Source organism: Struthio camelus, chromosome 1 (genome assembly GCF_040807025.1).
Source record: "Struthio camelus isolate bStrCam1 chromosome 1, bStrCam1.hap1, whole genome shotgun sequence".
NCBI lineage: Eukaryota > Metazoa > Chordata > Aves > Struthioniformes > Struthionidae > Struthio > Struthio camelus.
This window is the reverse complement of record NC_090942.1, coordinates 163,608,966-163,623,764: the sequence shown is the minus strand read 5'-3', so window position 1 is coordinate 163,623,764 and position 14,799 is coordinate 163,608,966.

Here is a 14,799-nt window from a genome sequence, read left to right as displayed (position 1 = left end):
TTTGATGTCTTGAGCATTTTTGTAAGTGACTTTTGTCCATTTGATAGTGTGAACAACAAACAATGGCACTCCATAAAGAAAGAAAAAAGGAAGATGTATATGAAACAAACTCCCAGTTGCAAGAATAATTCCATGTCCTTTTCAACATTATACAACACACAAGATCAACCACGCAGACAGAAAGAATTGCTTTTTTAATAAAAAAACAGATTTTGAAATTGCACCGAAGGCAAATACATTGTATGTTTTAAAAGATCTTCATAATTTAAGTATATACTTAAGTATATTTGTCAATAAAAAGGGACCACTTAGTGATATTTATGTAATAGGCTATTATTTCTAGAGTTGCTAAATCTTTTACTGCTACATTGCAGTAAGGGAAAAGCAAGTGATTATTAATGTACTCTCTATATCATTTGCCTCTTTATTCATGTTTGTGTGTGCACATTGCTCCTATTTTAATAATGGAAGATAGAAATATAGGTTTAATTTTAAACTATTGCTTAGTATAACAGCCTGGGGGAGGGGGTTAGAAAGGCAGATAAAACCAAGCAGATGAGCTGTGGTAACACGATTAACAATCATCTCTTTGAAAAACTCCATTGATTTAATAATTTGGGGCTGAATAAGTGCATTTTGGAATGACCAATTAGCTGATGATTGGGAGGAGATAACAGTGTGCAGAGTGTCCTTGCTGAGTGCACAAAGACAACAGCATCTAAAGGTCGAAAACTGATTCATGGGAATCTGCTGGGAAGCAATTCAGTGCTGAACATGCATGAGGTCACGTGTGAAAAGGTTCCTGCTTATTCTGGTTTTTATCTCCAAGCAGAGAAGAAATCAATAGTCCTATATAGTGCATGCTTCTGAATAAGAACTGACTGTCCCATTCTGGGCCCATTCACTTCAGATCTGTGCATCACTAATAAAAAAAGAAATAAAGGAACTTTCTTTCTGTCAGCACAAAATAGGACCTATATTTTATTTCTTCCTCCTGGTGGCCCTTTAAAGACAACTTAGCTCATGGTGCATGAGAGAGATGCAGAAGGCAACGTACAGCTATTTGGACTTATGTCCTACAAACTATTTTGGCTACAGCAGACTCTGCATGTAAACCTGAAACGTCCAGGAATGGGAGGAGCATTTGCCATAATTCATGGAGTAGCATTTCACCATTCTCTGCTCTTTTTCTTTCCTTCTCTCTCTCTTTAAACCGAGGTGATTGCTTAAAGGAAGTGAGGCAGGGCAGGGAGAATCAGAAACCTCATTCCATCACTCAGTTCCTTTCAGTGCCCATGATTTTCCTTTTTCTGTTAGCAAACATTGATTTTCCTAGTTTTATTTCTTTGGAGCTTTACTCTCCAAGGCTCTGCTTGCTTTCATTCTACTGCAGATCATCAATAACAGCAAAAAAACCCTCTGACAATAGTGCGGGCTACTTACCTGCTGCTCTGGAGCCAGCAGAGAAAACACAAAATCACAACAGGAAGCAGGAGGAAGGTAGTCTGGTGGTTTATCTCTCCTTAAAATTCTCCTCTGCTTTGATGCCAGCAACAAAACTTGATGATTTTTTTCTAAACCTGAGAAAAAACTTCTTCCCTGTGAGGGTGACAGAGCATTGGAACAGGTTGCCCAGAGAGGTAGTGGAGTCTCCTTCGCTGGAGATATTGCAAACCCGTCTGGATGTGATCCTGGGCAATATGCTCTAGGTGACCCTGCTTGAGCAGGGAGGTTGGACTAGATGATCTCCAGAGGTCCCTTCCAACCTCAACCATTCTGTGATTCTGTGATTCTGTGATATGATGGTCAGGCTGCACCTGAGCAGAGACCTCTGCCTAATGCTGTGACCTCAGTTCGCTGGTCTCTTCTGTGTCTCTATCCTATTTACCCATCGCTTATAAACTCATTTAGGTAGGGACCATCTTTTTAAAACCTGTGTGCAGAGCACTGTCACAGCGAAAAACTGCCCAGGTCATTCAGCTTAAACCAAATGAGAACCATAGTGGTTTAGCTATTCATTAATGACGTATAATTAATGAGCAATCAGTGAAGTATACATTCAGGATCAATATCAGCAATACAACAGCTAAACCACAGCGCTCAACATTTTAGACAGCGTTAGTGAACTCCGGCAAATTTCTGAAGACCCTGGTATAACTAATCCCGAGAGGTTTTAATCCCTCCATGCCCAAGATTGCCTGTGTGACCCCTTCCATAGGAGCGGGGTCCCCCTGCATGCACCCCCTTCTGCACAGCCCCAGCCCTACGTGTATCCCACTGCTCCCTGCCCCCTTGGAGAGCTTTAGGCATCCCGCTGGACTGTGTATGCCGAGCTTTGTCGCAGCAGCTGCCGTGGCCCAGGCCGTTTTAGTAAGGGTGGGCCATGTGGGCACCCCACGAGCACCAGCTCTGGGGCTGCCCTTGTTCATGTTCAGAGCTGGGCCCTGAGGTGGCAGGGAAGCTTGGAGCATAGCGGGCTGGAAGGGGTTGTCTTGCCCACCATTGCACCCCTGAAATCCTGGACAGAGTCAATCCTGGCTCGGCTGCAGGTCTCCCAAGCGGCAGATGAGGCATTTCTACCCAAGGGGATTTTTTTTCCAGAGAGCTCTCTCTGCCACTTCTTGCTTGACATGTTTCCTGACTTAACTGCTATCCCTTACCTAAAAATTCAGGTGCGCATTATGTGCTTGTCACACTTCTGTTCACATGACCAGCAGCAGTAAGGCATAAAATGGGCATTATTTGCAATGTGTTTGCGCTCATCACTGAATAGTGTGGAAGTGCCTGATGTGCCTGTGTTAATACTCATGCTTAGAAACACCAGGGCTGAAAAGACTGGTTTGGTCTCTCATTTTGCAGGCAGCACGTAAAGGGATTGAACTTTTTATTTTTAATTGAAATAGTTTAGGATTTAGCTACCACTGCTACAACAAAAGGCTTTTCCAGAGCCTTCCTCTTCTGAGGCTTAGAAATATTTGTCTAATTTCCATCCTAAATGCATTCATGGCCACACCCTCTGGTTCTTGCACTAGCAATATTCATTAGCCTACATAACAGCTATTTCACAGACTGCAGCACTGGAGGCCTAGTAGGAAGCCCCAATAGCTAGACAGAGCTGTGGGCATCCTAAATCCATTTTTCAAGGAATTCTTCAAGGCTGGGGAAACAGCTTGGTGAGAAAGCTGTATGGAAGCCAGAATCTCAGCTGGAGGGGAAAACTAGCAACAGTGGGAAGGATTTCTGGATGAAAATCAATAAATGCATTATTATACAGGATATTACATGCAGTGGGATGCATTTAGCTTTACTTGAGAGTGGGAGCCGAAATTCGCTTGGTCATTATCTTATCTTCCACACCCGATGCAAAATGGATGTTGAGGGATGAAAGATGCTCTCCAAAAGAAGGTTGAATCTTCACTAGGAGATTCAGGTTTACTAATTTAGCATTTATTAATAGAAAGGAAACAAAAATTATTGCCTCAACTCATAAACAAGAAAACTTAACTTAGTAAGTTACACTTTTCCAGTTTTAAAGCATTGTCTCAGATAGCCTCTAGGACCAAGTCTGCCACCAACAAGCCTCTATGTCAGAACACAACTACCACCCCATTGCTATGTCTCCTTCTTCTGAACAGGGCTACTTTTCATCTAGAGGAACCTCAAGAGTGAGATTCACACACAGGCAGTTCTCCAGTTCTCTTATCTTAATATACCCATCAGTTATCAGCTGATAAAAATATATATTTTCTGTCTATAGTGAGAACACACTTTCTAGGCTTCTGGTGGGACGTTTTCTTCCATTTCATGATGTATGGCTAAATCAATTTGTCAAAAGCTTCCCTGGCACAAATAATGTTGAAAACAATAAGCTCTACTTTGATTACCCCACTCTAGGGATATCTTGTCTAAGCATCCCCCAAATTGAGTGTAAGAATTCAAAGTTAACTCACAATTTCTTATCATAGCTCCTAGAGAAGTTCTGGAGCTGCTATTGCTCCTTCCAGACCAACATAAGCCTGGAGATGACTCCACAGACATGTCCGCCAGCTCTTGGAGTCGCCTATAGTTTTTAAGTGCTCCAGATTTCTGCTCATAGCACCCAGTGTAGCCTCTATTAAACTGTCCAACAAGCAGATTCTTTTCAACAGTTTTGTACCTATGCTGAGGCTAGTGAGTTAGAACTCTTCGAGGGCGAGCAGAAAATTGTCTCCATAGCTTTCATATTATCAGCTTTCCAAACTACATAATCATTTTGAGTATATGTTTTTACAAAATGTATATAAACTGCAAACATTCAGTTACTTTTGTTTTTAAATACTGCCTTCTCAGAGCTCACTGACGACTTTCAGATAGTTGGGAACATGTTATGCCTCTGTCAGACATCGCGGGAAATTTATGAGTGCAACAAGCTCCCCGTTCTTCAGGGCCTTTGAGCAAACTTACATGTCAGCATAAGGGGAGCGAACAGCAAGCTGCTATTGATAGTCAGGGACCTTAGAAGACTGTTCAGGGACAGGAAGCTTTGGAAATACATAGCCTTTACACTTCCAGGTCTGCTTTTAAAAAGTAGAGGAGATGAAAATAGTTGTTTGTAGATGTGAAGGCAGATCAAAAAGAATGAGCAGAGCTCTGGAAATAGATTTAGGTATATGGGTCATTTATCAGCTCGGGCAAGGCGAGCGAGTAGGCTGATAAATACTTTTACTTAAGTGCATATAGCAAAATTAGGAGATGAGCCTTGTAAAGGCTGACTCCTGCCATTTTAGGTTCGTATGGCAGGTCATGAGATGCCAGGACTTTGTTTTTGAGGAGTGGACCACTTAAGCTGAGTTCAGTTTTAAGCGTACAAAGAATTTTATGCAAAGATACGAGGCAGTCTACTTTCTGGACTTCAGGAGCTGACTGACCTGTCGGGTTTAAAGTTGCTGTATGTCACTGATGGGCGTCCTACAAGATGAGGCAGGTTGTTGTATATTTTGCGTGTCAGATAGAGCTCACAGCTGGGCTTGCACAACCGAATCATGCCTTCACGTGAGTGCCTTCATCACCTTCCTGTGATGAGGGATTGTCCATGGGTGGCTACTTGGTGCAAGGCAACATGGAAAGCAACATGGTATAGGCTGCTCTTGAGAGATATTGGGGTCCAAGCTGAGCTTCTTCTGAACATGGGGCCACACCAAAGACCTTAGATATTTCCATATATGGGAGAGAGGCAGAGAGAAAGGATGGAGCACAGAATGAGGTGGAGCCCTAGTTGCAGAGAGGTGTGAAACAGGAAGCAACTGAATAATTCAGTAGTGGCATCTGGCGAGTCTGATAAGTGATCCCACCACATAGTGCTGTGTCAGGTTTAGCACTGTAAACCCTATTCTACATGGAGGCCATCCACAGCTGTTACACAGTCATAGACAGATGTCTTCAGACTGCTGTAAATGAACTCTTTTCCCAGTCTTTCCACTTTCAATAGCTCAAGAGCCAGTGCTGAAATACCTCGTACTGCTTCAGAGGAAGCCAATTTTAATAACCTTTCAGCCAAACGTGCGAACAGTGAGTCTTTTGTTGAACAGGCAGGAGCAAGGAGCCTGTGGACCTGGGAGCATCACCAAACGTTTTGCAAGGCCAGAAGCACTTCTGCTCAGGGGCTTGGGAAAAATGAACTATCACGTAGTATCCTAAAACCTAGCTCCTAGAGAAGTCCCAGGTCAGGAAGTGTTGAGAGCCCTGGGATGCAGCTGTAGAAATCTGAGTGCCTGGAACACGTGAGCAGAGTGTGGGTGTTGCTGGGGATCTTGCTTATGGGTACATGAGATCTGCAGCACTGCCTGGTGGAGGTGGGCTTGGCAAGCATGTTCCTGAACGCAGGGGTGCATGACAGCTGTGCACTGCGGGGCGGGCATGTACACAGAGCAGGATTTTCAAAGGTACGCAGCTCCTAACAGAGTCAGGGGGCTCTATGCCAATGCTGTAGTCTTGGCCTCAGGATTTTCTCTGCAAGACTGGGATTGCAGACCTTAAATTCTTTCAGGCAAAGGCTGCCTTTTCTAGATATTGTTAAAGCACCAAGGAGATAGCTGGAGCTTAGCTAGAGCCATCAAATGCAAAGAATTGCTTCTGTGTGGCTCCCAAGCAAATATAGAATTAAAGAAGCATTATTGGAGAGGAGAGTCTCCAAGACTGAAAATCTGAAAGTGAGGAGACGGTAAAGCAATTATTATTTGGAGCCTAAAAGGCTTGAGTTTGCAAAGTCAGGGCCATTTTGAAGTAGGATAGACCTACCTTAAAGTTTGGTATGACTGGTTTTTTCATCATACCCTTCAGCAGAAGAACAGGTGGCCAGGGTTTTCATGTTTCGTGGTTAATATTGCCTCTATGCTTACATTTTGTGCAGCATCCCACAGAAGGAAAACTGCACTGTGAAATGAAAAAAAAAAATCTGATTTTATGTTGTATGTTTATGTTGTTTTCTCTATTGTCACTAATAGAAACTCACAGGAAAAGAGTAGCAACTAAAATACTGCTAGAGTGACTTCAGGTCAATTTAATCACTTGTGACAATAGCACATGAAATACTAACTACAAGTCTAAACTAGCTGAAGTTTACTACTACTGCAGAAACTCCTGACGGAGAAGTTCCAGGATGGACTGAGATCACACACTTACCTGCTTCCAGGAAGCTTAACACCCAGGAGGAGGTAATCAACAAAGGGGTGACTCAGACTATAGCACATATCAAAGGACAGACTGCCAGTTAACAGCTGGACAGCCAGTGACTTGGGACGTTAAAGCAGAAGCCAGAATTAGACCCTCCGGGAACTGCGCGAGCACTGATAAGCCGTAGGGCGCACTAGGTACAAAGATGTTTGAGAAGGAGGCATGAGGGTCCATTCGCATCGGCGGTGGCCTAGAGGAAGATGCTGCGTCTAATGGATGGAGAGGCAAGACGTGAGACCTTCAGAGCCCAGCCAAACTGAAGAAGCAGCTTGTTACTGCTCTTCTGTTCGGCCAGCAATGAGCCACTTATGCCTCCAAATCACCAAACAAGCATCACATCAACCAGCTTCTAAAACTTGCTAATTGAGACAAAGGTAAGAGAAGTATGTTTCTGAAATCTGGAGGCCATGTATTCCCTCCCTGAACAGACCTGGTCAAAGATCCCTGTATGTAGTGCAGGTCTTTTAGGCTATCTATCTGCTTTATTTTTAGAGGAGGCACATTTCAGCTAGGTGGACCTATTCTTTATTCTACCTGATCAAAAAGGCAAAAAGTTTTTCCACCATGTACCGCACAATGTGAGAGCTATTATTCACCACAGACAACTAAAAGTATTACAAAAGTCTTTTATTCTAGTTTATACAATGTATAAATATATAGAAATTATACTTCTATTATTATTATAATATAATGCAAAGAAAAATAAATACTTTTAGAGTATTAGAGGGAATGTACTGGCCAATACTGACAGACATGCCTTGTACTGTTTACTACTCCAGGAGCCATACAGAAAAGGCCTGAATGCTATTAAAGGATTTTTCCACCCAAATATTTTAAAGTTTTTCTTTTAGCTGCTCTTACAGATCTAGCCATAAAAAGAGAAGATTGACTACACTGAGTCAAACTAAGGATCCAATATCCTGTCTTTGGCAGAGACCAATAACAGATGCTCAGAGAAAGAATGTAAGAAATAGTGCATTTATAGAGTGATCTTTCCCCTGGTACGCACTCACCGTTTATAGCAATAACAGCTTAAGAATTTCCTGAGCCGACCGCGGCATCCAGACCATCACGTTTAATGAGGGAGTCCTCTCGGTGGGCTGTCACCAGGTTGTTGTAATTAGATCCCAGGTAATGCTAAGCCAGCTGGAGCTGGGAAGAGTCCAGACAGCTCCTGCGAAGGGCTCAGAGGCGCAGCCCCAGGTGCAGACCTCCCGCCTGACATCCTCCCTGGAAACGCGGGGCTGCCACTCATCTGCCCCTCTCCGGGCTTGGGGGTGGCTTTGTGCCGACCCCTCGGTCACAAACACAAATGCCATCAAATTCATACCTCAGAACGCAGGGGCTCTGGTTTGTGATTTTTATTCCTCTGGATGAAGTGACAATAAAAAGAAAAAAATATGAAACACAAGCATTTCTAGGAGCCCTCTCAGTAACTCTTACTGCTGGAAAACTGTATTTTCACATATGCCTCAGGAAAAAGAAGTAAAGCCTATATGCACTTCCCGATGGTTTATTGAAATAGTTTTTCAAGGACTGAGCATCCTTCTTTACAACTATTTTCCTGACTGATTCTGCCCTTAAACCTAAGACATTTCTTTCTAGAATATACTCGATAAGTCCAATTTAAAGAGAACTAGTCTCCTGTGGGTTTCTTCTCCCATTCTTTTTCCCTTTGTACTTGGACCTGTTAACACCCGTGCTATGTTCTCATGTAAAAGGCCCCACTACCTGCTGGGGGTGCTACGGTTCATGAAATCACTCAAGTGCCAGCTATCCACACTGGGGCACTGGTCAACTCTGATTCAAAAGAGATCAGACTTTTGACTGTGTCTGAACTATGCTCTTGCCCAGATTCCCAGGAAACAAAAGGGTCCAAACAGGCAGAGAAAAAACAAAACGTCCCAAACAAATTACTGGTCTTTTTCCTTCTAGAGCCGTGGACAAAGTCATATTTCAGGTAAATGGCCTGCAGTCAGACCCCCAGCAAGCACTGCTGAGCTCAAGGGATCTATTACTGAGCTGTGCCTTTGTACATTGAAATTTCCCCTCAGCTCTGACACGCTTTGCAGATGAACAGATCTGGGACAGCACAGCTCTTTAATTCTATCTTATGTGATGCAGGATTTCCGAACTCAATCACATCAGGCTAGGGGAAGCAACTGAAATGGTGGCCAGTGCTGAAATGAAAAAGCAAATACTGTCTTAGCTGTTAGAGTCCTTCATTACAGTGAAGAACTCATTCATATATCTCCTGACAGGCTCTGTCCTCAAATACTGCATTTGGGAATATCTGATTGATCCAAACATTCAAGACCCCAAAAATCTGTTAGCTTCAAGGAAGACACAGCTGTAGAAACCCTGCCACTTCCTCCCATCCTAGGCCTTCAACAACTGATAGCCTAAATGACAAGCACAGAGCATCCGAACCACAACAAGGATTGCTTCAGCTGAGTCAGGTGATATATGTCATGCCTCAGCTACCCCAGATGATCTACTCTGCTGGATACTGGTTTGTCACAGAAGGCAAACAGTCCTAAGGGTAATTGGGCACTTGAAGAGCAGAGCATGCAGAAATATGACTTACCTGCAGGCGTGTGCTCAGCATCATCCACAAACACTTGGAAGAAGGCAGGTCATAGAAAAGGGAATGATTTGAAAAATCCTGTTTGGCCCTGCTGTCACAGCTGAATAGGGAAAAGCACAGGGGGAAGTACGTACTACAGCTAAGCAGTGAAGCTGTAACCACCTTAGACTGGAAGACTGTCATGTTAATGAAGTCACTCTCTGCTGCTTGTGCTTTTAACAACTCCTTCCACCCGTTGCTCAATAGAAACACCTCACCAGAGACCAACCTCACTCTCTTTTCCACTAGCTCATCATATCCTATACTTCTTTCTAGCAATGCTCATATATCGCTCCCCCACCTGGTGAACGCAGTCAAGCTTTTATAACTTAACCCAGGATTTTCCATTTGAAGGAAAGTACTGGAGAGGTTCATACATGAAATAACACAGGGTATGGTTCTGGCTCTTGGTTTCATTAATGCCCTTGGCTTTGAGCAACCTGAGACACCCTGAAACACCATCATTTACAAGAGGAAAGGTTTTTTTTAAGTGTGCTCTGAAGAATTCCTTCTTCCTCTGACTATTAATTTTACAGTGTACTATACATTCACTTGCAGGTGTTAGTAACGATAACTTTTGTGCCAATTAAAGCGCTGACTTGGCACAGAAATAATATAGCTGTGCAGTTGCTCTTTGCTCTTCTCATGCCCAGAGAACATACGTTTCTCTCTTACTTCTGCACTTCAGCTTTGGGGAAAACACTGTGCTAAACAGGTGGCATGGGCTATCTTCCTGGTGTGCTCAGGATCATTTAAAACAGAATCTACTGGAGACACATCCAACACAACTGTTTTTCAAATTTACCTGTTACCTGCTCTTTCCCAGAGGTGCCTTCCACCCCTCAGTCACTCATGAGCACCCTCACACCTTCAAAAAGGATGGATATGTTAGTGCAATCTTTATCTAGCCACACCAGAACTCATCTTGCCTAAAGATTTGTCTGGGCTGCCATAACAACCTGCATCCAGATTTGGGCCTCTCTTTCTTTTTCTATCCCAGGCCTATAAGTCTCACAGGCATAGAAAAGAATGTGAAAATGCTTTTTCATTCTCCATCCCACCCAAGACAGATAAGAGCCTCTAAGCGCTTTCCTAAGACATATGCCTACGCCAAAGGAAGAAACACCGTTTCTGGTCCTCTTTTTCTAATTTTTATTTTTCTTTCTTTCTTTTTAATTGTAGAATAGTATAAGAGCAAAGAGAGCGAGAGAGATAAGCACTGGGGGATGGCACTGGAGGATATTGATGATGAAGATGCAAACAAGACTTTTAAGACACCAGGCCTTCAAAACTCCTCACTGCAGCTGAAATAGCCTACAAATTTCTTCACTGCTCCCAATGTTTCAATCAGCATCCTAGTTATGGAGTAAGTACGATCAGATACACACATAAGTCATGATAAAAGCCCTTCACAGCTGCACATGCACAAGAAAGAATATAATAGCTTGATTAGTATCATACATAAAAACATGGACATACTTTGTCTTCAGTTTGAAGAAAGAGCATGATGGTCCCTGAATCTGCATTCAGAGATAGGTGTGGTGTTACCATTGCATCCTCCTGTGTTCAGTTTGAAGGGATTTGTGAGTCAATTCACTTCTTGTTCTCGACTCTTTTCTCAGGCTCTTTGCTTTGGTATAATTAAGTGGTGAACCACAGAGCAATCATCTTTTGTAGGAGGTAAATATTTCTTATCAGTCTTCAGCATAAGAGTCCTTGGTCCACCTTTTTCTTCTCATGCACATTCACTGTTGTCTTGCAGCAACTTAGATGCTAGTTACACAGCTCCTTTCTTCTATTCAGGCTTCTAGTGAAAAGCCTCATAAGGCAACAGGTAAATTGACCTTGCCAGAGCACTTGGAGCACTGACATGGCCACAATAAGTCCATGCAGAGCACTGAGAACCAAACCTGTTTAATGTTGCAGAAAATTTTCTGGGTCACAGATCTTTCCTCATCACCCAGTTTACAATGGTGAAGGTTCATCAAAGAACTATCCTCACTGATTACCCAGCCATGTGTACCTTATGTGGTGAAACAACCCTTGCTATTGGCGAACTTTGATTAGTGTGAGAGTCTGAGTGCGTCAGTGGCCCCAGCACAGTCCTGTGTCCTTTGTAAACAGCCCCTAAAGACCTCCTGGCTACCACAATGATCCTTGGATTTGAAACCTGCTTCATGGCTGCACATAGCGCTAGCATAACACTCCCCCCCCCCCCCCCCCCGGCACCTTGATTACTAACCCCATCAGTTAGTTAGCGGTCACTAGTAAAGTGAGATGGCAAACTCTTAAGAGGCATTGCCTATTCACTTCATCAGATGAAAAGAAAACTAGTATCTGCAGAGAAGCTCTACATAGACTTCCTGGAAAACTGTTTCATGCATCCTCTATTCTGCCTCCCCTCTCAGCCGTTTCGCAGCTCTAGCAGGACTCTCAGCTGTAGCAGGGCTCTTCCAAGAAACAATGTCTGGGAAAACACGTACAAGGTTTCTTCAACTACAGCTTTCTTTCCTTTCTTCTTCTGACAGGTCCTTGCAGCCCTGATCCTCTACTCACTGCATGACTCTAAGTTTGCAGCAGCCTGCTTACATCTATTCACAGGACAATTACAGAAATTGGCAGAGTTCCTCCGTGTCTGTTAACACTTGATAGCTCCCCTCCAAATAATAGGAAAATGAAAAGGCATGATGGAAGATTTTTAACTCTAATTTGGGCTCTAGATTACATTATCTGCTAGTAGGTATCCCACAGCACACAGGAAGAAAAATACCTTTTTCTCTGTCTCTCTCTCTCACCCCCTCTCTCAGCACACAGAGGCCGAGCAATGCAGGAGATGTTTGATCATAATGCTAAATGGGATAGGCAGCCATAATAGCAAATGGTAAATGTGCCTTTACTGCAAGATAGCAGTTTATTATGTACTCACAGGTTGGGTATCAGTTCCTGGAAATCATGCAGCAGTGCTATGCAACGCTTGCACCAAATTTCATATGTAGATGTGCCTTGAAATAACTAATTCACAAGTAATTTATTTAAATAACCCCTGAGCGAGACTCCGCAAGTACTTCAATATGGCATGAAGTCTTGTGGTATGTTAGCCAACATTTGGGAGGAATCCCGGAGCAAAGAGTATAACCAATAATGTGAAGCGAACATGTGGGTGTATGATTGTTGGTGAATTACCACAACTGGAAAAGTCACTGCGCAGAGCTGAACATGGTACATATGTGGACATGCATGCAGCCAAACTGAAACCATGAAATAAAAGACATTAGCTAAAAGTACCAATTAAGGAGAGACATCATAGGCTCACCGTAGCTGAAGGGAAACTTCATGCTGTTTTCAGTGGACATCATGTGCCATCCTGTGCTTTTTCTTCCCTCTCTCTCTTACTGTAAAAATTGTTATTACAAAAAAAAAACCAAAACTCAAAACACTCTCTGCTTTTCATTTTAAAGCACAGAAATAAAGCAATATTTTTTAAATTTCCCCAAATTATTAGCTATTGGCAGATACATTTCATCTCTAATAGGATTTCCCATCTAACCAGAGCCTGTAAGTGAACATATGTAGACGCTTATAGTATAGTAAAGCACTTTAATGGAAAGTGCTATAAAGTTAATGAAAGGTCTCTTGTCCTAAAATGATGCTGGAAATTTCCTCGTGCTTCTGAAATACGGTCACTACAGTATCTAAATGCTGTTCTCATGAAGGATTCAACCCACGCTGGTCCAAGAACCAGGCAACAGAATAATTGCTGCCGCAAAGATAACCAATCCCTTCTAATTAGCCTTTGTGTGTGTGTGTGTGTGTGTGTGTGTGTGTGTGTGTGTGTTGTGCGTGCACACAGCCAATGTAAAGTAACGTTGGCCTTCTAGTGTTAAAAGAGAATTTAAATTTGTCATAGGTCTGCAATACCTCAGAAACTGTTTGTTGAAGTGGCCTTTCTATGGCATTTCTGACTGTCTAGCTCAGAAGGAGAATAATGTTTGATTACAACTGTGGATGACAGAAACTAAATTAAAATAATGGATAGCTGGGTAGCTGGACAGGCTCAGAGAACCAATCTTATGGATCGCACTGAGATCTTTTCCTACTGAAAAGCACTGATTAACCTCAGAGAGGAAATGCTTCGTAACAGCAACCCAGCTCCAAGCTAAGAGTGTTTGCACAAACTGTGCCTAAACGGCTGAGTGAGCCAGCTATGCCTGGCTCTGAGGGCACATAGCACAAGCTGTACAGCCACACGGGGCAGGGCTCCAGCCACATCCGCGCTACGTAACGCTTGCTCTGGAATGTCCCCGGGGCCCCTATACGGCCCTAAATAGTCACCATATTCGTGTGTGTTCTGCTCAGTTAAATTCTTTGGAATCAGGCAAGGGATGGATCGCACTGACCGGAGTGGTGCTTTTATAGCACGAAATGGAGAGGATGTGCCGCACGCACTGAGGCATGGCAGGGGCACTTGCGGGGACATCCAGGGGTACGAAGACGCTCCCTGCATATCTGAGGCCTGTGCAAGGCAGAGGGAGCCAAACTCAGTGCAATCTTATCTGAAATCTGTCTTGGGAGCAGTTTCTGGAGAGATTTACTCCAAATCACCCCAAAAATATATTAGGGAAAACTGGTTGGAGTAGCCTAAAACAGAGCCAGGTTGTGATGACAGACAGGCAGTATGGTGGTTTGAGGTCCAAGCTGCAAGCTTCTCCTTAGCCTGCTTTTATTTAGCAGTTCAGCTGTTTCCAGAGACTTAGCCTCTAACTGTAAGAAAGGCCTGCCCTATATAAAAGAGCTAAAACTGTACAATTAAAGGTGTGGTTTTAAAGCCAATTAAGATAGCTGATGTGTGGAGCTGTGGGAGCACTCTTGCAATTAAAATAAAATCAAGGTTATTTTGGGTTTAACACAGCTCAACAGAAAAAAAATCTTTAAACTGAAATAAGCATTTCCACAGATAACTGAGCTAGAGAAATCAATTTACAACAACAGGTTAAGTTTAAGTAGATGCAACTTCCTCATGTAGATAAGACCTTACAGATACGTGCCGAATTGATGTATGTGTATAAAGTTAAAATACATTTAAAGGCTGAGGTGAGAGAAATGTTCTTGCTGCTGCTGATCCAATTAAGATGAAGGTTTTAATGCTTGGATATTTAATCCTGGACTATTTTACAGAGCTCAGGAGAAGAAGCAATTGGGTGAAGAGTTAAACCTGCTGAGTTCAGGGCATCATAATTTCCAGCGGAACCCTCTTGCCTAGATGAACAGCAGCTAAAACCTGATCTGGTCCTCAGGAGTGTCTGCAGCATAGTGGTGGATTAATTGCACACTTAAAATCATAGATCTCAAAAGTTTTGGCAAAACACCGTAGGTGAGCTTTGCCATGGCAGTCGGGTGCTCTCAGCTGCCCAAGCCCCATGGAGCGGCAGGTTTCCCTCTCGTCGTGGAGCTGGCAGAAGGGG